The following is a 24,823-nucleotide window of genomic DNA, read 5'->3' as shown; positions in this document are numbered from 1 at the left end:
AGCAGTCACGGTGACTATGAGGGTTCGGGTGAGCTCCGGGTCCTCTCGAGGGCACTTGAGAACTTTCAAAGAGAAAAGGACAGGCTGAGCCCCGTTAGCTCTCAGCTCGAGTCGCAGTCTGGGAACCAGCCAGCTTCCCTGACAGCTCTAAGGAAGCTCAGATTTCTTTTAGCCGCAAGCCTGGTATTACTGGAAATCAAATACAAAATTTAATTGTGCAGGTTTGCTGAAATACAACCATTGAATTTGTAGTCTCAAAAAATGTCTCATGACACAGATAGGGCATTGATTCGCAGAGGATAGGATCCTGAACCTTGGAATGGGGACATCGGATTGGATCCAAATGAAACTGTTGGCCTTGAACCCCCAAATCACGCTGAGCCACCCCTGCCAAGGGAAGTAGCTTTCCTTTTTGTGTCTGAAGAGACTAGCCTCCCTCTGCCTGGAAATTCCGTGAAAGCTCACCTGGGGCCCTGAAAAGGGATGCTTCGCCCTCTCCAGACCCATCACAGCCCCGCCCTGTTGCCACTAGATACATGACTAGGTCCATTTTCAATATACTCCAGGAGCACAGGTATACACTTTGACCACCGAAAGCTTAACCAGCAGAAGAATTGTGAGGCTTTGCTAGTATATACTGGCAGAAACCTGGGAAACCAGTGTGGGAATGGATTCTAAGGGGATCGGACCAAAAAGGGAGGAATATAACATTAGATCAGGCCACATAAGATGGGCATAGCTGCACTTACTAGAGACTCTGCATTTAATGTGTTAGCTTATGTAACTATGTATTAATTATATAACCAATTACCACAAACTTAGAGACTCAAAACAATACATTTTTATTATCTCACAGTCTCCCTGGGTCAGAAATCTGGACATGGCTTAGCTGGGCCCTCTGCTTCAAGGCTTCTCCCAGAGCTATAACCCAGGTGTCGGGCGGGACTGCAGTGTCTTGCCCTTTCAACCGAAAGCTTGACTTGGGAAGGATCCGCTTCCAAGCTCACATGGTTGGTGACAGAATTCCGTTCCCTGCAGGCCTCAGTGACCAGCTGGCTGCTGTCCTCATGAACCGCTTCAACGTGGTCACTGTCCCCAAGCCTGCAAGCTGAGAAGGCATAGACCGAAGACCCAGTCTTGTGTAAGCTAGTCCCGGAAGTGACAGCCTACTGTCATAGTCTATTGGTTTGAAGTTTGATACAGGCTCCCCCATCCTTAAGGGGAGGGAATCACACAGAAGCATGAGTACCAAGAGGCGGGGGTCCCTGGGAGCCGTCTTCGAGTCTGCCCACCACCGGCCCGAAGTGGCTCTGACAGCTTATTTGGTTGGTTGACCAGAAGAACTTGGCCTCAATGGTGGCCCACAGCTCATGAAGCTGAGATGCCAGGGCTTCCTCAGGATGACGTGGAGGAGAGAATGCGGGCTCAGGTGAGTAGGATGGTTGGATTGGATCTAGAATGTGAAACCTGCTGATTGAGAAGATTAAAGGGCTATAGCTGATCCTGTGCCTGGCCCTGGGAAGGTAGTCAGAGATGTTTAACCAAAGCAGTAAGATAGGCAGGGCAGGAAGTTCTCCTAAATCCATTTAACAGAACAAGACCAAGGCTCAGAGGAGTGGAGCAACGTGCTCAGGGTCGCACATCACACGGATGGCTCAGACTCCAGGTTGAGTGCCGTACTTCCCCACCTGTCTGCGCCTCCTGTTGGGGGGTAGAGGGGCCGAGGCAGAGCGCACAGCACCCCTGCTAGTGCAGATGAGGCCTCAGGCCCAGATCCCCCAGCAGGGGGGAGCACGTGCCTCTCACGCTCACGTTGGTGTGACTGGGCTGGACTGCCAGGGAGGGGGCAGCCAAGCTCTCGCTGGCCGAGAGGGATGCAGAACTAGAAAAATCATTACAGGCAGATGAATTATTCACAGAATCGTCGACCTCCTCAGGCTCCGGACAGCCGGAAGCTCGCTGAATAACCCAGCGCATCTTATTACCCACGTGTAATGGCCTCTTTTTCTCTGTCTCAGAAGAAAGCGATTCAACACCATCAAATATTAATGCGGGGCAGCTGATACGGTGGCCGCTCACACACTGGCTCTCCAGTGCTGCCCTGGAGGTCAGGGATGTCGCCAGCCTGGGATCCAGAGACTCGACCGGGAGGGCCCAGGTAGCCGTGCCCTCCCTCCAGAGCCTGAGAAGAGAGTCCTCACACGTGGCGGCAGCCTCCACCCCGTCCATGATCTCAGGTGCGCCAGAAATGCCGTGCGTTGCTTTCCTAAAACAGAGATTCATGTTAATGTTGCACATCATTCCCAATCTCAGTGGGTTTGAGATCCCCCTGGGGGTTGTCTCTGCCCCAGAGCCCTCCTGGGACTAAGGATTCGGAGGTGCCTTGGGGTCTGTATTAGTGTCCCGTGGCCGCTGTAACAGATCGCCCCAAATGGGGGGAGGCTTAAAACAACAGACATTTATTCTCTCAAAGTTCTGGAGGCGAGAAGTCTGAGATCGAGGTGTCGGCAGGGTTGCACGCCCTATGAGGCTCCGGGAAAACACCCTCTTCAGCTTCCGGTGGCAGCCGCAGCCCTCGGCTTTGCGCACACAGCGTTCCCATCTCTTCCTCCATCTTCTGCCATGGGTCTCTCCTCATCTCATAGGACCCCAGACGTGGGATTCGGGGCCCATTCTCCTCCAGGATGACCTCATCTTAACTGCAGCAGCCCTATTTCCAAATGAGGGCACCTTCTGAGGTTCCAGATGGACATAACTTGGAGGACACTATTCAACCCATTGTAGGGTCCGTGCTGGCACTCATGGCCATGGCTCACCTGGATCCTGACTTTTGGTCCATTCAAGTCGCACAGGTGTCCTGACCCCAGAGTTTCTCCAGGTTTCTCCTTCCTCTCTGGTCCACATCCCCACTTCTCCCGCTGTTTCTGCAGCCCCCCTGGGAGTGGGGAAGCTCAGAGGGGCCGTCCAAGCCCCTCTGTCCAGGTGCCCCTCACCTCACCCCCATTGCTCAGAGGAACAGGGTCCCATCAGTCCCCCAGGCTCTGGCAGGGAGTGGGGCCCTGAGTTCTCAAGTCAGGGTGCAGCCAATGCAGTCGACGCCCTTCCCACGTCCCTTCGGCCGTCACTGTCCCCAGCACACTGAACCAGCAGATTCCAATTCCACACTCCTGGGCCCTTCACCTGCAGCTCCTCCAGCCATCAGAGCCCATTCAGCTGCAGCGTGGGGTAGCCCAAGGGCCAGGATCATGCTCCTCCCACCAGATCAGCCCTCAGCCAGTGGCCCTAGCACCCTCACCCCTGGATGGGTCAGCTCTGCTGCACGTTCCACGCTGTACCCTGAAGACCCCTGCGGGCATGGGCTCCACTTCCTGGAGTGGCTTTGCAGCTCCCTTGCCTTCCCATCACAGTGCCTCGCTCATCACCTCCCAAATAAGCTCCCATTCATCCTCTCAGGGTCTGCTGCTGGGGAAACCTGCACCGAGACACGGGGTCTAACGTCGTACCAGCTGGGCCCAGGCCTCATCTCGGGAGACCCTCCACATCCAAGCTTCTCTCTTCCTGCTCTGACCACATCTCCTGCCTCGCCAGGACGTGGCTTCATTCGTTTAGAAAATCAGAGTCTGAGATGAAGCTCACCAGCAGCCCCCAACCAGGCCGCCCCACGCCCTACCCCCGCTTCCTCCTCCCCTCGGCCACCCACCCTGCGCCCGCCCAGGGCGATGCCAGCGTCATGCCGCATCGGCTCCAGTTCAGTCTGGCCCCCGGTCTCCCCCACTCTCTTCCCTCTATGCTTTAGCTCAGGAGCACCCGCACTCTGCAGGCTCCCCTGGGGACCCCTCTGCCTCTCTCGAGGCCAGCCCCGGCCCCCCTCCTGCAGGAAGTGTCCCCACACCCTCCAGCCAGATGCAGCTCCCCTTCTACCTCCCAAGCTCTTTGCAGACATAGCCGATGGCCTCCACCCGTGCGTCTCATCCACCGGCTGGAGACCTGGGGACTGAGCCACATCTGTGTCCCCAGCACCCTCACAAGACCAGGTCTGTAGTCGGCATCTGTGGGTATTTGACATCGAGGATGGCCACCTCCCTATTCTTAGTGAAAGAAGGTATGGGCACACGGTCTGACCACAGTGAAATTCTCCCACAGATGATTGCAAGCGGCTCTCATGCTTTTTCAAGGTCCCGTGCAGCAGGGGACATCCCAGGCCCTCCTCCCACTCAGACCTACAGCAGCACCACCTCTGAGCCTTCACACATGTTGATTCCCGGGCCTGGAAACATGCCTGTCATCCGGCTCCCACCAGACCCTTGGCCGGGGATGGAGATGCTCCGCTGGCCTCCCGCAGCCCCAAGGCCTTGCCCCACCCCTGTCCTCGGGCCTCTGGATTGGAGCAGTCCGCTTATTTGCCTGTCCCCTCAGGGATCAGCTCCTCGGGGTGTGGGCTTCAGGAGTGAGCTCAGTTATCAGGGTCAGCGTCACCTCCCAGCTCCTGGGCCCTCCTCACATTGTCCCACGTCCCCCCACCTACAACCTGCCCGTCTCGCCGCAGTCCTCGCACCCCAGGCCTCCATCTTGCCCTAAGCCCGGGAGCATGGCCCGCTTCTGCCTCTGTGCTTCCTGCCTTCTAAACAACAGTGTCTGCCACACCGTCACCCCTTCCCCAGCACCCCTGGAGCCCACCCCAGGCCTGGCCTGGGCAGGGTGACCCGGCGACCAGGACACAGCGTGAGTCTGGAGCCGCTCCAAGACCAGTGTGAGACAGTCAGAGAATGTCTCCAGGGGGGTGACCCATGAAGGCTGGGCTGAGCCAGGCACGAGGGGAGTGTCCGGGGGACCCGGGAGTGATGGCTGGAGACAGGATGACTGCCAATGGTCGGCTGTGTCTGGAGCATTAGGGCCAAGGAGGGAGGCTGCGGAGGGCGGGTCTGCCCTCACCTGGCGCCGATGGGAGACGCTGCAGTCTGGGCCACGTGGTGGCTTTCGGGGACCTGAGGTGCTTTTGCCTTTGTGGGCCCCTTCCAATATTAAAAAAATTTTTTTTTAATAAATTTATTTATTTATTTTGGCTGCGTTGGGTCTTCATTGCTGCGCACGCGCGGGCTTTCTCTAGTTGCAGCGAGCAGGGCTACTCTTCGTTGCGGTGCGCGGGCTTCTCACTGCGGTGGCTTCTCTTGCTGCGGAGCACGGGCTCTAGGCGTGCGGGCTCCGGTAGTTGTGGCACGTGGGCTCAGTAGCTGTGGCGCACGGGCTCAGGAGTTGTGGAGCATGCGCTTAGTTGCTCCGCGGCATGTGAGATCTTCCAGGACCAGGGCTCGAACCCGTATCCTCTGCATTGGCAGGCGGATTCCCAACCACTGCGCCACCAGGGAAGCCCTAAAAATTTTTTAAATTACATTTTACAACTGCACTGGTATAAAGATAAATATAATCCAGGCTGGATTCATATTATTTTATCTTTTTCCTCTCGATTCTACGAGAAATGAAAATGAACATTTTTGCAGACCCCTAGAGGACTGAGTCCCAGGCCCTGTTCCTGCTGCATTTACTGTGGCCGTCGGCCTGGACTGCGGGGCCCAGCCAGACCGACCCACACTGCCTGGAGGCTGAGACGCAGGGGGCACTGGAGGCGGGGGGCAGGGGGAGGAGAGCCAAGTTCCTGCAAGTGGCAGTGGCCTTGAGGGGGGCTAAGCCGGACCTGAGGGTGGGGACTTGGAGGGAGGCAGGCGTTCAGCACCCCCATGGCTCATGGGGCTTTCGAGGCAGCCGCCCTGTCTCCCATCATCCTGGACGGGGAGGGACAGGGCGCTGGCCGTGAAGCTCAGTTGCCCAAACTTCCAGCCGTGGGACCCTGGGCAGGTCACGTAATACCTCGTGCCTCCATTTCCTCATCTGTAGAATGGGGACATCCAGGTGGTCTGAGACACACTTGGTGCTCGGTGAGTCCTTGACAAGTGTCACCAACTTCCATTATTATCTCTGTTATTAATAATTACCTCCAGGGGTCCTCCCACAGCAACCTGGGAGGATGACCACATCACTATCCCCTCTTTACAGGTGAGGAAACTGACCAGCAGAGGGAAGGGAGCTGCCTGGGGTTCCTGCAGCAGCTCCAATGAATGACAGAAATGTCAGTCCCCACCAACCAGACTAGAAGGAGAGGTACAGGGCAGCCCACACACCCACCAGGCAGTGGCAGGGCCGGCACGTCCACCAAATCACCAACTCCAGAACCCAAGCTCTTCACACCTGGCCTGCCAGGGCTGGACAGGACCCCAAGCCTCCCACTGCATCCCGACGCGGGAAGCTTCCGCAGCAGGATCGTGGCTTGTTTTCTCTTTAAGTTGTGACTCACCTTCTGGAGAAACCATATTGCAAGAACAGTACATTATCTGGGGCCCACACTGGAAGAGCGTGTTTATCAGGACAGCAGGAGCACCATGCCTGAGGGATGGGCATCTCCATAATTCCCACTTCCCCGCAGCCGGGACCCTAAGAGCAGAGAGCAGGGAGTCTCTTGGAGCTGCTGAAGCCGCCACCTGCCCCTGGAGCAAGCGATGGGGTATGAAAGCAGAGCCCGGCCGCCCGCAGACCAGCATCCCCTTCACCCCAGATCATCAGTGTAGTGAACAGGACCCCACAGGGCGGGGAACGGTCTTCCACCTTGGGGTCTCCATCGGGTGATTTTAGCTACAGTCTGTCACGAGCCATTATCCATTTTACCTATTTGTGCAACATTCATTCCTTTATTTAACAAAGTTCACTGAGTGCCTGTATGGGGCAAGCATCCCTCCAGATGCTGACAACACAGACGTGGACGAGACAGACCAGGTCTAGCGGGCGAGACAGAACCGAACAAATCATCACACGATTTGCTAGTTAATGACACTGCCGTGAGGCACAAGGAGCAGGGGAAGCCCACCCAGGGCGCTCGCCGGTGATGCCAAGAGCTTAGCGTCTGTGCACCGGTGCCAAGCCGAACCTCAGAGACAGGGTTTTGGGTGAAGTAGAAAAGAATAGCTTTATTGCTTTGCCAGGCAAAGGAGGAACACAGTGGGCTCCTGCCCTCGAAAACTATGTGTACCAGCCCGGGAGGAGTTGATAAGGAGTTTTATAACAATACCTCCCAAGGGCGGGGTTGCTGACAAGATGAGGGGCCGCGGGGTCTCAGGCGCGAGGCCTTGCTGAGCTTCTCGGGTCCCTGTGATCTCGCCTCCTAGCCTTGGCCGCTCCTCCCTTGATTAGCAGCTGTTCGAACTTTCCCTTTGGCACTCAGGGGAGGTCATGGAGGCCGGAGTCTTGCCTACAAGAAACGGGGGGCCAAAAGGCTTCCATGCCCAGCAGCCCCATGGGGTCCTCCTCGGTTTCACCTGGGAGGCCCCAGAAGGCTTCTTGGGGGCGGAAACCCCTAGAAAGAGGGCGACCAAGGAGAGGAGGAGATGCTGGGTGAGGGAGTAGCATAAGACGGGAAGGAGCCTTTCCGTTTTCACTCCAGTATCAGTGAGGCCCTGACAGTGCCCTTCCTGGGCGTGTTTGCTCTAGGACTCTGCCCCTGGGCTCTGCCCAAGGCCCCGGGACACACAGAGGCTTTGTCATAAGGGAAAGGCAGGCATTTCTGGACCATCTCCTGATGCACTGCCTTCTCCCTTCCTCTCTTACCCGCCCCTCCTGCCACACAGCTCGGCCATGAGGATTCTTGCTTTAGGAGGGAAGTGGGGACCACTGAGAACAGGGCGTCCCTGGGACTGGCAGATGGAGCCTCTGACACAGAACTTCCCACCTGACTGGAAGTGGAAGCTGGAAGCCAGTGGGGTGGGGGGAGCAGTGAGGGTCTCCTGAACCCCCCAGGGAATTCCAGGAACGTGGCCAGAGCCCTGGAAGATGCCCAAGGAGCCACTGGGCGAGTCTACAAACGGCAGAGGGAAATGTCTCAGGTAACCCTGCATCTCACCCTCCCCCAGACCCTGCAGTATCCCCTTCCACTCTGCCCACCCATCCCCCACCCCGAAGCCAGGGGAGCTGTTCCAAACCCAATCCCAGACTTCCGGTTTCTGGCCTAGCACAGAGGAAGCTTGGAAGCTGCCCCTCAGTCCTAACAACAAGTAAAAAACAACAAGCTGAAAAATCAACAACTCTTGTTAGATTCGTGAAAGAAGCGAGGCCACAGGGCAAACCGCATCAGAGGCACCGACAGGCGAGCGCAGAGACCCACCGCTCCGGGAGCAGAAAGCTGCCCAGGAACCAGGACTAGGGAAGGGAAACGGAACGGAAACTGACGAGCTGCTGGAGGCCCAGTGTGGATGAGGCTGAGAGTTGAAACTCCAGAGGGGGCCCACCTGTTTGTGAACTTTACCTCCAGGTCCCCAATCTGCTCTCACAAGTGAATATTGGAGGGAAAATCCCCGTGTGCTTCCAGCAGGGGAGGAGAAAAGGAACCACTGTGAAATACACCAAAATATCCTGTTCTTAACAAGGCCATCCCTCCTAATCTATCAGATTTAATCTATTAGTTTAACCTAATCAGAGCCTAATCTCCCTGGGTCTTATCAGAGCCTAACAGAGGTGAGAAAGGGGAAACACCCAACTCCAAGCCACTCTAGCCATCCCTCCCCACTTATGGGGGTGGGAAGGGATGAGAAACACTCATGAAGTTCACAGTTCTGTAAGCACAGGTTCACTACAGGACTGAGACCTAGAACTCTTCCCCTCCCCCCACCTCACCACTGCATTACTAAAAGCCTATTTCCAGAAGTTTCTTTTACCCAGTACATCATGTCCGGCTTTCAAGAAAAAGTTACAAGGCATACTAAAAGGCAAAAAACATAGTTTGAAGAGACAGAGCAAGCATCAGAACCAGATTTTTTTTTTTTTTTTTGCGATATGCGGGCCTCTCACTGTTGTGGCCTCTCCCGTTGTGGAGCACAGGCTCCAGACACACAGGCTCAGCGGCCATGGCTCACGGGCCCAGCCGCTCCACGGCATGTGGGATCTTCCTGGACCGGGGCACGAACCCGTGTCCCCTGCATCGGCAGGCGGACTCTCAACCACTGCGCCACCAGGGAAGCCCCAGAACCAGATTTTGATATGGCAGGACGGTTAGAAATATCAGACCAGGAATTTAAGACAGCCATGATTAATATGCTAGAGCTCTAATGGGTAAAGTCAACTGCATGTAAGAACAGATGTGACGTGTAAGCAGAGAGATGGAAATCCTGAGAAAGAACCCAAAAGAAATGCTACAGATCAAACACACTGGAAAGGAAATGCAGAATGTCTTTGAGGGACTTATTAGTAGAGGAACGGCTGAGGAACGAATCTCTGAGCTTGAGAATATCTCAACAGAAACCTCCAAAATTGAAAAGCCAAGAGAACAAAGACTTAAAAAAAATAGAACAGAATATACGAGGGCTGCAGGACAGCTACAAAGGTGTAATATATGTGTAATTGGGAATTCCAGCAGAAGAGAGAAAGGAACAGAAGAAATATTTGAAACAATAATGGCGGAGAATTTCCCCAATTAATGTCAGACACCAAATCAGAGATCCAGGAAGCTCAGAGAACACCAAACAAGATAAATGCCCCAAATAAACTATACCTAAGCATTTCATTTTCAAACTTCAGAAAGGCAAAGAGAAAGAGAAAAACATCCTGAAAGCAGCCAGAGGGGAAGAAAGCACATTATCTACAGAAGAGCAAAGGTAAGAATTACTTCCAGCTCCTTGAGAGTGGAGTGAAATATTTAAAGTGCTGAGAGAAAAGCCCCCCAACTTTAGAACTCTGTACCCTGTGAAATTACCCTGCAAAAGTGAAGGGGAAATAAAGACTTCCTCAGACAAACAAAAATTGAGGGAATTTGTGGCTAGTAGACCTGCCATTCAAGAAATGTTCAAAGCAGTTCTTTAGAGAGAAAGAAAATAATATGGGTCAGAAACATGGATTAACATAAACAAAGGAAGAGCATAGGGGAAGAAAGAAATGAAGAAAGTGAAGGTAAAATAAAACCTTTTTTTTTTATTCTTAACCTTGAACTAACAGATAATGATTTGTTCAAAATAATCATACCAACAACGTATTTGACTATATACATAATATATACGCTTATGAATGTTTATGTATAAGTGAAATGAATGACAGCAACGATACAAAGTATAGGAGGGAGGAATTAGGATTATTTTGTTATTATAAGGGATTTGTACAACCCATGAAGTGATATAGTGTTATTTGAAAGTGGATCGGAGTAGCTGTAAATGTAAATTGCAAACTCTAGGGCAACCACTAAAAACAAGCAATATAACTGACAGGGTAAGAAAGGAGAGAAAAGGGAATTATATAAAATGCTCAGTTAAAACCACAAAAGGCAGATTTGCAACAACATGGATGAACCTTGAGAACAACATGCTAAGTGAAATGAGTCAGACAAAGACAAATACTGTATGATCTCACTTACATGTGGAATCTAAAATAGTTGAAATCATAGACACAGAGAGTAAAATGGTGGTTGCCAGGGGCTGGGATGTGGAGGTGTTGGTCAAAGGATACAAGCTTTCAGGTATCAGGTGCATAAGTTCAGGGGTCTAATGTACAGCATGGTGACCATCATTAACAATACTGTATTATATATTGAAAGTTCTCAACACACACACACACACACAGGTAACTATGTGAGGTGACAGATGTGTTAACTACCTTTATTGTGGTGATCATTTCACAATATATATGTATATCAAATCATCATGTTTTACACCTTAAATTTATACAATTTATTTCTGTCAATTATACCTCAATAAAGCTGGGGGAAAAGAGAAGAGTTACTCCAACACAAAAATCTCCAAATATCAAGGACTTGATAAATATTTATTTCTTACTCAAAAAAAAACCCCACAAAAAGTCAGAAAAAGTGAAAGAAAAAAGTAGTAACAAAGAACCATTGTAACAAATACAAAAGAGTAACAAATGTCGTAGATATTAAGCCAACTATATCACTAATTGCTTTGAATGTCAATAGTCTAAGTGCACCAATTAAAAGACAGATTGGGGCTTCCCTGGTGGTGCAGTGGTTGAGGGTCTGCCTGTCGATGCAGGGGACGCGGGTTCGTGCCCCAGTCCGGGAAGATCCCACATGCCGCGGAGAGGCTGGGCCCGTGAGCCATGGCCGCTGAGCCTGCACGTCTGGAGCCTGTGCTCCGCAACGGGAGAGGCCACAGCAGTGAGAGGCCCGCGTACCGCAAAAAAAAAAAAAAAAAAAAAAAGACAGATTGGTAGAGTGGATCAAAAAACAAGAGTCAACTATATGTTGTCTAAAAGAAACTCACTTTAAATATAAATACACATATAGATTAAAAGTAAATGGATGGAAAAAATAAACCATGCTAACACTAATCAAAAGAAAGCAGGAATAGCTAATTAATTTCAGAGCAGACTTCAAAGCAAAGAGTTTTATCAGGGGTAAAGAAGGGTGTTAAAAAGTGATAAATGTCCAATTTTCCAAAAGGACATAACCCTTAATGTGTGTGCATCTAACAACAGAGCATCACAATGTATGAGGCAAAAATGAATAGAATTTCAAAGAGAAATAGCTGAATCCACTATCATGGTTGGAGACTTCAACACCCCTCTATCAGAAATGGACAGGTCCAACAGGTGGAAAATCAGTAAGGACATAGTTGAACTCAGCAACACCATCAATCAACTGGATAAAATTGACATCTATAGACTACTTCATCCAACAAGAGAAGATTGTACACTCTTCCCAAGCTCACACAGAACATGCACCATGATAGACCACTTCTGGGCATAAAACATACCTTAACAGATTCTAAAGAATAGAAATCATACAGTGTCTGCTCTCAGACCGCAGTGGAATTAAACTAGAAATCAATAACAAAAAGAATACTGGAGAATCCCAAAACACTTAGAGATTAAACAACATACTCCTAAATCACACGTGGGTCAAAAGAGAAATTGCAAGAGAAATTTTAAAATACAGTTGACCATTGAACAACATGTGTTTGAAATGCACAAGTCCACTTAAATGTGGATTTTTTTTTCAATAAATACATACTACAGTACTACACAATCTTTGGTTGGTTGAATCTGTGGATGTGGAACAGCGATATGGAGGGTCAACTGTAAAGTTACATGCAGATCTCCACCTGTGAGGGTATCAGTACCCCTAGCCCTGTATTGTTCAAGGGTCAACTCTACCTTGAACTAAATGAGAACGAAAACATAACTTATCAAAATGTGTAGGATGCAGCAAAAGCAGTACTTAAAGGGATATTTATAGCACTGAGTGCCTGTATTAGAAAAGAAGGAAGATCTAAAATCAATCATCTAATCTACCTCAAGAAACTGGAAAAAGATCAAATTAAAATGACCGTAAGCAGAAGAAAAGAAATAATAAGAATTAGAGCAGAAATCCATAAAATTGAAAACAAGAACTCAGTAGAGAAAATCAACAAAACCCAAACCTGTTCTTTGAAAAGATCAATAAAATCAATAAACCTCTAGACAGGCTAGCTAAGAAAGAAGACTCAAATTACTAATATTAAAAATGAAAGGGGGAACACCACTACAGATCCCATGGACATTAAAATGAATACGATGGACTATGAATCAAGGAATTCTATGCCCACAAATATGATGTCCTACATGAAATGGACCAATTCCTTGAAAGACACAATCTGCCAAAATTCACACAAAAAGAAATAGACAATCTTAAAAGGACTACATCTATTAAAGATTACTGAGTCAATAATTAATAACCTTCCAAAACAGAAAGCACCAGACCAAGATGGGTTCACTGGTGAATTCCACAAAACATTTAAGGAAGAAATTATACAAATTCTCTACAATCTCTTGCAGAGGAAATACTTCCTAACTCATTCTGTGAGGCTGACATTATCCTAATACCAAAGACAGGCAGAGAGATTACAAGAAAAGAAAACTACAGACCAATATCTCTCATAAACATATATGCAAAAATCCTCGACAAAATATTAGCAAACCAAATCCAACAGTGCATAAAAAGAATTACAGACCACACCAAGTCGAATTTATCCCAGGTAAGCACCGCTGTTTCAACATTTGAAAATCAATTAATGTAATCAATCACATCAACAGGCTAAAGAAAAATCACATGGTCAATTAACAGATGCAGAAAAATCACTCGATACAATCCCAAACCCATTTATCATAAAAAAATTAACAAACTAGGAATAGCTTACTGTTGAATGTTGAAACTTTTTCAACATTGTATTGGAAGTTCTAGCTAATGTAATAAGACAAGAAAATGAAATAAAAGCTACACTGATTGGGAAGGAAGAAATAAAACCGCCTTTTTCAACATGATTGTCCATGCGAAAAATCCAGAAGAATTGACCAAAAACAAACAAACAACAACAACAACAAAAACCTCCTAGAACAAGTGATTATGTATATCAAGGTTGCAAGATACAGTACGAGATTAATATAGGCATTCTTTGGAGATACAGTGGGTTTTGTTGCAGACCACCAAAATAAAGTAAATATCTTAATAAAGCAGGTCACGCAATTTTTTTGGTTTCTCAATTAATATAAAAGTTATGTTTACACTCTTCTGTAGTCTATTAAGTGTGCAATAGCATTATGTCTAAAAAACAATGTACCTACCTTACTTTAGAAATATTTTATTGCTAAAAAATGCTAACCAACATCTGAGCCTTCTGTGAGTAGTAGTAGTAACATCAAAAATCACTGATCACAGATCACCATAACAAATCTAATAATAATGAAAAAGTTTGAACTATTTTGAGAATCACCAAAGTGTGACACAGAGACACTAAGTGAGCAAATGCTGTTGGGAAAATGGTGTCAACAGATTTGATCGATGCAGGGTTGCCACAGACTTTCAATTTGAAAAAAATGCAATGTCTGTGAAGCACTATAAAGCGAAGAACAATAAAATGAGGTGTGCCTGTGTACAAAAATCACTTGATTTCTTATATTCCAGCGACGAACAAGTGGAATTTGAAACAAAAAGCACAAAACCATTTATATTAGCGCTCCCAAAACTGAAATATAAACCTAACAAAGTATGCACAAATCTTACATAAGGAAACTCTGATGAAAGATATTTTTTTAAAAAAATCTTAAATAAAAGGATATTTCATGTTCATGGGTAGAAAAACTCAAACATTGTCAAGATGTCAGTTCTTCCCAACTTGATCTATAGACTCAATGCAATTCCAAAAAGTCAAAATCCCAGCAAGTCATTTTGTGGACATCAGCAAAGTGATTGTAAAGTTTATGGGAGCTGCCTGGTGGTCCAGCGGTTAGGACTTGGAGTTTTCGCTGCCATGGACCTGGGTTCAGTCCCTGGTCGGGGAACTAAAATCCTGTAAGCCGTGTGGCACAGCCAAAAAATCAATACATACATAAATAAAGTTTACATAAGAGGGAAAAGACTCAGAGTAGCCAACACAACACAGAAGAAGAACAAAGTTAGAGGACTTGCATTACTCAAATTCAAAAAATACATACTAAAAATCTACAATAATCAAGACAGTGTGTTATCAGTGAAAGAAGAGGCAAACAGACCAATGAAACAGAATAGAGAGCCCAGAAATGGACCCTTTATATAAATATAGTCAATTAACCATTGACAAAGGAGGAAGAGCAATACAATAAGGAAAAGATAGTCTCTTCAACAAATGGTGCTGGAACAACTGGACATCCACAAGCAAAACAATGAATCTAGACACAGACTTTACACCCTTCACAAAAATTAATCCCTAATGGATGACAGATCTAAATGTAAAATGTAAAGCTGTTAAGACTTCTAGATGATAACATAGGAGAGCATCTAGATGCCTTGGGTTTGGTGATAACTTTTTAGACATCAAAGGCATGATCCATGAAAGAAAAAACGGATAAACTGGGCTCCATTAAAATTTAAAAGTTCTGCTCCGTGAAGGACACTGCCAAGAGAATGAAAAGACAAGCCACAGACCGGGAGAAAATATTTACAAAAGACATACCTGATAAAGGACTGTTATCCAAAATATAAAAAGAACTCTTAAAATTCAATAATAAGAAAGCAAACAATCCAATGAAAAAATGGGCCTAGGGGTTTCCCTGGTGACGCAGTGGTTAAGAATCCGCCTGCCAATGCAGGGCACACGGGTTTGAGCCCTGGTCCGGGAAGATCCTACGTGCCACAGAGCAACTAAGCCTGTGTGCCACAACTACGGAGCCCGCACTCTGGAGCCCGTGAGCCACAACTACTGAGCCCACGTGCCACAACTACTGAGGCCTGTGTGCCTAGAGCCCGTGCTCTGCAACAAGAAAAGCCACCACAACGAGAAACCCGCGCACCGCAACGAAGAGTGGCCCCCACTCGCCACAACTAGAGAAAGCCCGCGTGCAGCAATGAAGACCCAACGTAGCAAAAAATAAATATAAATAAATAAATAAATTTTAAAAAATGGGTCTAAGACCTTAATAGACACCTCACCAAAGAAGATATACACGTGTCAAGTAAACATATCAAAAGATGCTCCACATCGTATGTCATCAAGGAAATTCTAATTACAACAGTGAGAGGGACTTCCCTGGTGGCACAGTGGTTAAGAATCTGCCTGCCAATGCAGGGGACATGGGTTCAAGCCCTAGTCCGGGAAGATCCCACATGCCACGGAGCAACTAAGCCCGTGCGCCACAACTACTGAGCCTACACTCTAGAGCCCGCGAGCCACAACTACTGAGCCGGCACATCACAACTACTGAAGCCCACGTGCCCAGAGCCCGTGCTCCGCAACAAGAGAAGCCACCGCAATGAGAAGCCCGCGCACTGCAACAAAGAGTAGCCCCCCGCTCGCCACAACTAGAGAAAGCCCACGCGCAGCAACGAAGACCCAACACAGCCATAAATAAATGTATTAAAAAATAAAAATAGGGCTTCCCTGGTGGCGCAGTGGTTGAGAGTCCGCCTGCCGATGCAGGGGACACGGGTTTGTGCCCCGGTCCGGAAAGATCCCACATGCCGCGGAGCGGCTGGGCCCGTGAGCCATGGCCGCTGAGCCTGCGTGTCCGGAGCCTGTGCTCCGCAATGGGAGAGGCCACAACAGTGAGAGGCCCACGTACAGCAAAAAACAACAACAACAAAAACCCTGCAATTCGGTGTTTATGGAAGTTTTATTCATAATTGGCAAAACTTGGAAGCAACCAAGCTGTCCTTCAGTAGGTGAGTGGGTTAATAAACTGTGATCCATCCAGGCAATGGAATATTACTCAGCACAGAAAGAAGTGAGCTATCAAGCCATAAAAAAGCATGGAGGAACCTTCAATGGATATTACTAAGTGAAAGAAGCCAGCCTGAAAAGGCTGTAGACCGCATGATTCCAACTATACGACACTCTGGAAAAGGTAATACTGTGGAGACAGTAAAAAGTTCACTGGTTGCCAGGGGTTAGAAGGGAGGGAGGGATGAATAGGCAGTTAACAGTGGACTTTTAGGGCAGTGGAAATACTCTATATAATAACATAATGATAGATACACGTCATTACACATTTGTGCAAATCCATAAAATGAACAACGGCAAGAGTGAACACCAATGTAAACTATGGACTTTGGAGGAAAATGTGACAGTTTTATACGTGTCAACTTGACTGAGCTAAGGGATGCCCAGAGAGCTGGCAAAACATTCTTTCTGGTTGTTTCCAGAGAGATTAGCGTTTGAGTCAGAGACAGAGCAAAGAGGACAGCCCCGAAACCCGGGAAGGAAAGCAACCAGCCCGTCTTTCTGCTCTGCCGAGATGGGGAAAGTGAGAGCTGCAGCCCCTAGCGCAGGGGAGGGCCCCTCCCCTCTCCCGGCCTCGGTTTCCCCACTGTGGAATGATGGGCTTGTCACATTCCAGTCCTGCCAGGGACAGAGCCCCAGCTCGGGGGCTGCAGTGAGGGAGGGGTCTTTGGGCGAGGAGGCGGGGACAGAGATGACGAGGGGATGATTCAGCGCGAGGATGCTCACAGCCCCAGCTGAATCCTCCGCACCTTCAGAAGCCAAGAGGCCAATTGCGGCCCTTCATAATCGTGATGTGCAAAGTATAGGCTCCGTCACTCAGACGCCGGCAGAACAAGGAACCCACTCTGAAACAAGTGACTCGCCGGTGCCTCCTGACTCTTCCCCACATAACCCGGCTCGCTCTGTTTCCTGATGAGCTACCGACAAAGGGGCCAGTAGAAGAGGACTCTCTACCGCAGACACCCCTGTGCTGGGGCCAAGGTTTTGGTGCGCTTGGGCAGGGCCCATAACCCCAGAGCCTTCTGCTCTACAAAAGGGCAGCTAATGGCAGCGTGAATGGGGGTGAGGGGAGGAGGGGCGGGCCCACACCGGGCTGATGCTGGAGCATTCGTTGCGTTAGCGTCCAGTCTGCGGGGAAGAGCTGGCTGCTCTCGCTGCAAATGACATGAAAGCGTGTCTCTAACAGACCGCCCTGCCCATCCCAACTGCTTTGTCTGAGGGTTTGGTTTGGGGCCGGGAGTGGGACAGTCCCAACCCCTGCAGACGTCCAGAGGGAACACCTGTGTGTTCTCTCTGCATCTCGTGGTGGGCTCCTGGGCTGTCTGTCCTGTGGCCAGCTCACTGGTCCGCTGTGATCCTCGGCCCCCAGCGCTGGCTTCCCAATGCCTTTGCCAGGCTCAGAGCAGCAGCCCGGCCACTGAGACACCAGCCCTGGGCAAGAGTCAGCCTGCCTGGGTGAGCTCTTCCAACAAGACTTTGACACGGCTGAGTCCAGCTGCAGGGGCTGTCTCATGAGGAGCCGTCCTGGGCAGGTGGGCGGGACCAGAGCGCTGTCCCCAAGGGAAACGGGATCGAGAGTACCACTCACCTGCTAAGCTGTCTAGTTGAAATTCCACACATCTTACGCCCTCGCTGCCTGAGAAGTAAGCTATCCGCAGCCTATCGGACCTGTGGGAGGGGAGGCAAATGGACACGGAAGCCAGGAACACAGGCACTGGAGTCAGCACGTCCTGGGTTGGGATCTAGGCTCTACTGCTTCCTAGCTGGGAAGCGTTGAGTGAGCCAGTTACCCTCTCTGAGTCCTGTTTCCTCATCTGCGAAACAGGGATCACGACGCCCACCAGGGTCCCTGGGAGGGTTCAATCACACAATAAGGAAAGACCCTCGCACCAAAGGCACATCAGAAAAGACACCAAAATCATATATAATAACATACTGAATTGTCAAGAGCAAAACAGACGCATGTGCTCATCACCAGATTCTGAGTCTAAACATTCTTGGGGGGACTCAGAATGGATATAAGGACCAGAGAGTGGAGGGTGCTGGGGGCTTGGGCCTCTGATGACTGGGGTCCATATTTGAGGTGGCCCTTTAGGTCAGTGGGGCCAATGAGAGGCAGAGGACGGGAAGGGGGGGGGTGGGTCCAGGGACTTTTCTGCATTGTGCCTCCATCCAGGGGCTGGGTCCTCCTTGGCTGGCTGTCGCTACGTTCCCTGTTTGGTGATAACCTTTACCTTTCTCCTTCTTCCAGGTAGGAGGGTGTGGGCATTCCCTTCATGGCTCAGTAGAGCCTTGATTCTGAAGGGTCTGGGGATATTTCAAGCACATCTTGTACGGCCGGCAGGTACTGACCGCTGGCCACGCCACCTCTTCTCCACAAGTCCTCCCCCAAATCAGGAGCACAGTGAGTGGGCCACAGTGGAGAACCCCGACAGCATCCCAGGAGACAACGGGGAGCAAGCCTCGGACTTTGCTTCTTTTCTCTCTGCGCAGCTGCTGTGTGACCCTGGGCGGGTTGGCCGGCCTCTCTGAGCCTCCAGTCCTCATTCCTACAAAGGGGGTGACAATACCTATTGCACAGTGACCCGGAGGCCAATTCGGCTAAAATTCAAAGCAAGATGGGGCTCCTAAGCATTGGCTATAGGGCTGCTATGGACTGAATGTTTGTGTGTCCCCAAAATTCGTTTGTTGAAGCCCTCGTGCCCCACGTGATGGTATTTGGAGGCAGGGGATCTCAGGGAGGTGATTAGGTTTACATAAGGTCGAGGTCGTGAGGATAGAGGTCCCAGGATGGGATTGGTGCCTTTCTAAGAAGACACCAGAGAATTCATTCCCTCTCCCCATCCCCAGCACCATGGGAGGTACAGAAAGAAGGCAGACATCTGCAAGAGAGCCTCCACAAGGGACCAGATCAACCGGCACCTGGATCCTGGACTTCCCAGCCTCCATCACCGTGAGAAATAAATATCTGTTGTGTAAGCCACGCCACCCGTGCTATTTTATTATAGCAGCCCGAGCTGCCTAGGACGGAAATTAGTACTGAGAAGTCAGGTGCTGCTGTAATAGACACTGAAACATGCAGAAGCAGCTTTGGAACCAGGTAATGGGAAGAGGCTGGAAGAGTTCTGCTAGAACATGCTAGAAAAAGCTGATATTGCGAGCAGACAGTGAAAGGTGATTCTGTTAAGACCTCAGAAAGAAAAGAGGAGAGCTGTAGAGCAAGCCTCCATCTCCTGGAAAGCACCCAGATAATCACGAACAGAACGTTGGTAGAACTGTGAAGGTGAAGGGGGACTTGAGGATGGAAATGGGGAACGTGTTACTGAACAAGGGAGAAAAGTTGATCCTGTAACACAGTGGCAAAGAATTTGGCTGTATTATGTCCGTGTTCTAGTGTTTCGTGGAAGGCAGAACCTGCAGGGGATGAAACTGGCCATTGACCTGAGGAGATTCCTAAGCAGAGTGGTTCCTCCCGACTGCTGACTGTAAAATGAGAGGAGACAGAAGTGAATTGAAGAAGGAATTATTAAGCAAAAAGGAGCCAGAACTTAAATATCTAGAAAAGTCTCCGCCTGTTCCATATTGTACAAAATGAGAAAGCGTGCTGGGAAGAGTCCTGTGGGCGTGGCTGACTAGCCCTTACTGCAGGTGTGAACCAGCCAGCCCAGTTCGAACCGAAGGGGATGGAGATGGGACAGAATGAAGGAAAGCTGTGGACTACTTAGATTCTGTAGGACAGGACAGCAAAGCTGTTCAGCTGCGAATGTGCACTATTCTTCAAGAAAAGAGGAAGGGGAATTGGAAGAAGGTAGTCAAAAGGCACCGACTTCCTGCCGCAAGATAAATAAGTACTAGGGATGTGATGTAGTACGTGACGCCTATACTTAGCACTGCCGTGTGACGTACAGGGACGTTGTTAAGAGAGTTGGTCCTAAGAGTTCTCATTGCGAGGAAGAAAGCTTTTTTTGTCTTTATTGTATCTGTATCAGATGATGGACGTTAACTAAATCTAGTGTGGTAATCATTTCAAAATATACATTAATCAAACCATCACGCTGTACACCTTAAACATATACAGCGATGCATATCAATTATTTCTCAATAAATAAAACTGGGGGGATCAAAGAAAAGAGGAGAATGGTCCCCAAGGTGATTCAGGGACCATCAAGGCCACCACCTAGGTTTCAACAGGCCAGGTGGCCTCCAACAAAAGCCATGGGTGCAGGGCTCTCAGGAGCTGTGGGGGGTACCACCCGCTCCCGGCAGAGCTGTCGTTTCAGCCACCCGGACTATGGTCATTGTTATAGCAGCTCAAGCAGACTAAAACAAGGGCCAAGCATTCAGGGTCTCGAGAAAAAGGAATTCAGAACCAGCCCAGGTGGGGGCAGACGATGACCCATATGTGAGTCAAAGGTGCAGGTTCAGAAGCCAGACCTCCGGGACTTAACTCTCTTCTCCATCACTCACTCACTGCTGTGTGACCCTGGGCAAATTATCAACCCCTCTGTGCCTCCGTTACCACATTAGAAAAATGGAAATAATAATGGCACCCAGCCTGCTAGGGCTGCACGTCAGGGCCTTAGCAGGCACCTCGCCCATTACCTTACAAATGGCAGGCAGTAGGCCTGTCACCACCACTACCATCCTAGCCTTGGAGGTCTATGGTTCATCATGATTGTGTCACTGGGGCCCCTGGGTGTGACGCATCATAAACTTAGGGTCAGTGACAAGCTCTTTGTTCTGGGATCCCAGATCCTGACACCTCAGGTTGTGTCAAGAGGTGAAAGCTAAGAGATTCAGCGGGCAAAGAAACAACTTATTCCTTCCACAGACAGCAAAAGTGAGAGCAGCCAATGGCGTCAGCTCCGCTTGACCGTCATACAGGGGAACAGCAAAACAAATGGGGCAACGACCGCAACACGGATAGTGGACACCCTGCTAAGGACGAGCCTTTTTATGGCCTGCAGCTGTACCCTTTGTACCCTTTGTAAAAGCTTTTAGACCCCGTCAGAACCTGGGAGGGGATAAGAGTTTCACGTCTCACGCCGGCCGCCCTGATAGGTGGAGCGGAGAATGGGAAACAGCCTCGTGGCAGCTCCTCACAAGCCCCCAAGCCTCCTGTTCCAGGAGGACAACAGGACGTCCCGCCAGGCTTTAGATCAGCTGTGGTCCGGCCTTGTATACATGGCTTCTGTGGAGCTGTATGGAGCTGCCAGAGCGCCAGGGTGGAGCCATGCCCCTACAACTAGATGGAGGTCAGCCTTAAGGAGGAGATGGCCTAAGTAGGCCTTGAAAGATGGGTTAGATCAGAAGCGGCCAAGCCTCAGGAACAGCGTCCTGGGTGGCAGCTACAGCTGGAGCAAAGCCAAGGAGACTGGAAAGGAAAGGGCTTCCTGGGAAGTACGGGTGTTCGAGTTTGGTTGCTTCAACGGATTTGAACATGCGTAGTTTGGAGACAGGGGCATCTGGAAAGGAGGCACTGGGATGCGGTGCTGCATCAGGCCGCAGGGTTTCAAGGTCTAGTCGGGGAGGCTGTACGAGAAACGCAGGCACCAAGCGCCCGGGAAGCCAGTGCTCAGAGAGCAGCCAGGGCATGGGGCAGAGGGCGTGAAAGAAAACCAAGTGCCTTAATTGTCTATAATTCAGAAGAGTTTAGGGTTTCCATCTGAGGTCTTCCTTTTCCTGGGAGGGGTGGAGCGAGTTGCAGCTGGCCCCCAATGTTGTCTGACGCACCTGACGTGGAGGGTCAGGGGAAGAGGTGACCTACAGGTGCAGCCTTAGTGAGAGCCGGGTTGGGCCAGATCAGGGAAGGCAGGGGCTGCCGACAGGCCCCATGAGCAAGGGCCAGGCCCCGGGTCCCCAGTCAGCCTTCTTGCTAATCAGAGTTGCCATCCATGTCGACGCCACAGGTTAAACCGACCCCAAGACGCATCGCCTGAGGATTCCTCATTTAAGTCATTCCTGAAAGAAACCGCCCTGATCTCTGGCCCTCCCAGAAGGTCTCTGCTCCTGCATTCTTGAAAAGGTTTGGCCAAAAGCAATACAAACCAACCTGAAATCGAACGTTTCCCCACCTGGGCGGCCGCCTCAAGGTACTCATGCCAACCTGCCGTCCGTACAGACACACACCGCAGCATCTCTGAGGACCCCGCCCCCCGCAGCAGCTAATCAGCTCCCCGGTCCCTCCTCGCCAGCTCTGGAAGGCAGGCAGTCATTTATTCCGTCAGCTGCACATCAGCCTTTCTGGTTTGGTTTTTCTTGATCAGCGTGAAGGCAAACTTTAAAATGCATGAGAATCCTTCAAACAGAAACCCCGGGCCCTGCCCTCCATTGCAGTGCAGGCTGGAGGCAGGCGGGGCAGGGAAGGGGAGGGGGCAGCAAGCCGGGGAGGCTTCAGAGGAAGGGCAGCCTCAGGATGCGCTCGCAGCCGTAGTTGCGGTTCTTAAGAATCGGCTGTTCCGTAGCCCCCGCCTGCCCGCTCTGCCATCCCCCGTTCCAGCTTCACTCCTCCCGGGTGAGGGAGTCCCCATGATCCCTAATAATGCACGTGGGCCTTAAAGTGAGGACAATAGCTCCTTCCTCACGTCGCTGTTACAAGGGTCCTGGCGCGGCTCTTTGAAGTGTGGGGTCAGAGCCTCTGGCCGCTGAAGGGACGCGGAACTGCATTCAGCTGCCACCATGGAGCAGAGGCAATAGTGACCGCCACCGGGGCTCATGGGGGGCTGGCTGCCCGTCACATCCAGCGGGGTCTGCAGGCTGGGAGGTGGGGACTGCTGGGGCAGCAGCAGGACGTCTGGCGGCCCCAGGCTCCTTGCTGGATGGCAGGGTGTGGCCTCTGTCCCTGAGGTCACCTCCTCATTCCTGGAGGACCCAGGACAGCCAAACACGCAGGCCAGGACGGGAGTGGGCCAGCCTCCTCCTCTCCTCCCTTCGGCCTTGGAGTCTGGCTTCCCCCGCACCTCGGACCCTCTCTGCACACCTGCCCTCTGGGCAAGGTCTGGGCCAGAGCCCCTCTCTGCTTCTCCCCTCCAGGCCTGAGAACTGGAATCTGATTGGTCCTGCCCGTCTTTGCATGCCCCGCCCTGCCATGCGGATTGGCTGCCTTCCAGGCGAGCGTCTGTCCTAGGCCAATCAGCTGGGGCCATGGGTGGGGCACGTGGCCTTCCTGGGGCCGCCCCCCGTGGAGGCTGGGGCATGGCCCACATAATGAGGCCTCAGCCCCAACTGGTGCGAGTGGGGTGTGTAGGAGCCCCTTGTTGAGTGGGTGCAAATGGTGGTCGGTGCTAACGCAGACCCGCAGAGCAGGGCAGTGGTTGAGGAAGCGGGGAGGGCTGCCAGGCAGCGTGGCCTGGGAAAGGTGCTCCACCGTTTCGCATCTCTTTTTTTCTCTGTAAGATGGGGTGATGATGGCCCCATCTCGTCAGGTTTGAAGTACAGAATGAACGAGGAAATGCACATAATTGGGCCTGAGTATAGTGACAGCTCAGTAAATACTGGCTGCCTCTTCGTATCGTCACCATTATCACTGGGAAGGCTGGCGCGGCACCTGACCCATCTTCAGTGGTCTCCCAGGACCCTCCTAGCTCTTAATCCCTGAGCCACTTTGCTCAGTCTCCTCTGCGCTTTGCCAAATAAAGGATCTGAGAGGAGCTGGGGCCAGGGTGCTGGGTGGGGGGGGAGGAGTGTGAAAAGCTGTGATTATCGCTTGCTCGCTGGCTCAGCAGAAGAGAAAGCGTATGCCCAGCCCACCTAGCAATTACCCACAATGATGATGGTGATGGAGCCAGATGCGGCACCGTGGGGGAGGGGGCTGGGAGGGGGGGATGAGCTAATTCTCCTCCTCTGGAGAGGGTGCTGGAGGAGGGGGGGGTCATTGGGGAAGATGCCTGGGCCTTTATTCCCTTGCCCGACCCCTGCAGAATCCCAGTGCTCTTAGAATGAAGTCAGAGAGAAGAGCAAACACCCCAGCAGCCCTCGGAGGCCCCACCTAGGCTGGTCCTCGCCCCCCTGAGGCTCTGCCATGCGCTCCTCACTCCTGTGCTCTAGCCACCCTGGCTTTCTGCCAAGCTTATTTCTGACTCAGGGTGTTTGCAAGTGCTGTTCCCCTGCCTGGAATGCTGTTCCCTCTGCCCTTTGCCTGGCTAACTGACTCCTACTTTGGGTTCCTGCTGAACCGTCACTATCTAAGTCACCATATATAGGCCCTCCCTGGCCCCCATCCGAAGGAGGTTCCCACTGTAGGGTTTCTTAGTGCATAGCCTGGGGCCCCTGGAAGCCTGCTGTGATATTCCCCAAATCCCCATGAGGTTCACGCTCAGGAACACCCCCAGGTGGTGACTGGCTTTGGAACACCCTTTCTGGCAGGGAGGTGGGCTTGAGCTGGAGGGTTTGGGGACCTGCTGTGGCCTTCCCACCATCACTGTCGGCCCAGCTGCAGCTCTACATTCTGACTTCCAGCAGCCAACCACCGCCAGCCAAAGGGCAACATTTTACTAACGAGGATCCTTTTTATGCTGCGGAGCTCATGTCTGAGCTAATTAATTTCCAGG

The sequence above is a fragment of the Globicephala melas genome, chromosome 2 (genome assembly GCF_963455315.2).
Source record: "Globicephala melas chromosome 2, mGloMel1.2, whole genome shotgun sequence".
Lineage (NCBI taxonomy): Eukaryota > Metazoa > Chordata > Mammalia > Artiodactyla > Delphinidae > Globicephala > Globicephala melas.
Note: the sequence above shows the minus strand (reverse complement) of the source record.